The sequence below is a fragment of the Sturnira hondurensis genome, unplaced genomic scaffold (genome assembly GCF_014824575.4).
Source record: "Sturnira hondurensis isolate 20B ecotype Veracruz unplaced genomic scaffold, ASM1482457v3 Scaffold0018337, whole genome shotgun sequence".
NCBI lineage: Eukaryota > Metazoa > Chordata > Mammalia > Chiroptera > Phyllostomidae > Sturnira > Sturnira hondurensis.
The window spans coordinates 2,882,940-2,885,292 of record NW_028090968.1 but is presented as its reverse complement, the minus strand read 5'-3'; positions in this window follow the sequence as shown (position 1 = coordinate 2,885,292).

Here is a 2,353-nt window from a genome sequence, read left to right as displayed (position 1 = left end):
TGGGACCTAGGAGAGAAAAAGCGGGTTCTCAGAGTGCAGAGATAGCATAGGAGGAGCGGTGGCAGGGAGAGGGCGATTCAGGCTCAGAGGGGCACTTGGGAACCGTGAACTGTGATCCTGGGAGCAACACAGGGGGCAGATCAGTGAACGAGGTGATGTTCCGTACAAGTTCCACAAACGCAGAATGACCTAGGGAACGAACGAACGAACGAACGAAGGAATGAATGTCAGGTTTGAACAGCCTCGTTCAGGGTTTGGAGAAGGTCGGTGTTTCCCAAAAGTTTCTGAACCCAAGAATTTCCCAGGGCCCTTACTAAACGCAGGTTTCCAGGTCAGAAGTCTGGGGTAGGGCCCTGGAACCTGCCATTTAACAGGTGACTGCTGTGGCCACAGCTTGGGAATCATACGCTGACCACGGTGACAGCTGCATGCGTCTGGGTGCCAGACACGTACTGAGCACAAAGTAACTATTATTGGCCGTAATAGCAGTGCTCCTGGATGTAAAGTCCTTCCAGATATCTCCCAGAAAAGAAGGCTTGCCACCTGAATATCTTTCCTGGCCCAGGACAAGGTCACTTCTCCTCTCTCCTGCCCGCTCCCTCTCCTGACTTCCCACCCAGGGTCAGAGGGCTAGTCCTGCCTTTTGCCCTCCTGCCACAGGCAATAGGGGCCTGTCCCCCATCCCTGGTGACCCAGAGAAGGGCTGCTGGTCCACAAGCTTCCAACATATGCAACCACGGCTGTCCCCCCACAGGGGAGATTGCCCTGGGATGTGCCCAGGAAGAGGAGGAGGGAGCAGAGCTGCCTGAGTTCTGAGCCCTGCATCATGGGTTGTCTCTTCCTTCCCTAAACTGACCCCACAAAAGGCCTGCCAGGTATGTGTGAAGGGAGGGTGCTTTCTCCAGGGGACAGAATGTCATCTTTAGGGGTCAAGGGTCTGGGTGGGGCCCAGATGCTGCAGCTCCAACAAGCTCTCAGGTGATGTTGAGGCTGCTGGCCCCTGAACCACCCTTTGAATCGGTAAGAATCTAAACCATTAAAGCTTGGTTTCCTAGGAAGGCCTGTTAGCTCTTCCAGCCCAAAGCTGGTTCCAGGCACATAAGAATGCCACACTGAGCCCTGGCTGGTGTAGCTCAGTGGATTGAGCACGGGCCTGTGAACCAGAGGATCGCGGTTCGATTGAGCACGGGCCTGTGAACCAGAGGATCGCGGTTCGATTCCCAGTCAGGGCACATGCCTGGGTTGCAGGCTGGTTCCCTGCAGGCCAACTCCCAGCAGGGGATGCACGAAAGGCAACCATACATTGATGTTTCTCTCCCTCTCCTTCCCCTCTAAAGATAAATAAATAAATAAAATCTTAAAAAAAAAAAAAAAAGAATGCCACACTGAGAGACTGGGCCTAGGGTGCCTGGGAGGGGTTTGGGATGGACGGAGGGCAGGTGGAGGTGAAAAGCCATTACAGAACATTTAGGGGCTTTTCCTCTTACCCTGAGAGTCACCAGCTGTTAGTATCTATTAAGCTGGGGCTCAGAGAGGCCCCAAGGGGGTGAGGAGGTAGGAAAACCCCTTTAGAAGCCCCATGTAGGGACAAACTGTCATTGTCAGCCATCGGGTTGGAAGTGCCTTCACAATCAGCCACAGCTCCAGTCATGTGGAATCGCCCCAAAACACACGGTCACTCTGCTCTCCCCATCTCCCAACCTGTCCTCCTGGGGGCACAGGCTGAGGATGCAGATTGTGGGGCCAGACCTGGGAGGTTCATCATTCCCTCCCTGGGAGAAACCCCACGCCCTGCATTCACACCGATGGCCCGTTGCAGGGTTTGCAGAATCTGGGATGTGGGCAGAGAGCTCAAGGCGTCTGCAGGGAATTCACCATTGGCTCTGAAACCAGTTGCCAGGGATTCACTTGAGGCTGCTGGTTAAAAAGGCAGATTCCAGGGCCCCATTTTAGGCTTCTGAATCTCCAGGACCTGGGAATCTGCTTTTAATAAGGCCTTTGGGGAATTCTTGGGATCAGAGACTTTCAGAAAACACCGAACTTCTCCCCTGGCACTATTACCACTGCAAATGGCCACTGGGATCCTGATACAACTTACCTTCTGCTGGTCTTGGCCCAATAGGGGGTTGGGGAGCAGAGCTGTGAGGGGCAGGGTCTCTAGACTTAGGCAGCACTGGCCTCTGCATGGCCCTTGGAGGTCAACATCTAGAGCTGGGCAGGCCAGGCTGGGAATGGGGCTTCACCACTCCTTAGCTGGGTGGCCTTGGACAGGAGATTCCACTTCTCTGGCCTTAGTCTCCACATCTATAAAATGGGGCTGTATCTACCCCCCACCTAGCAGGGATTTTGCCTC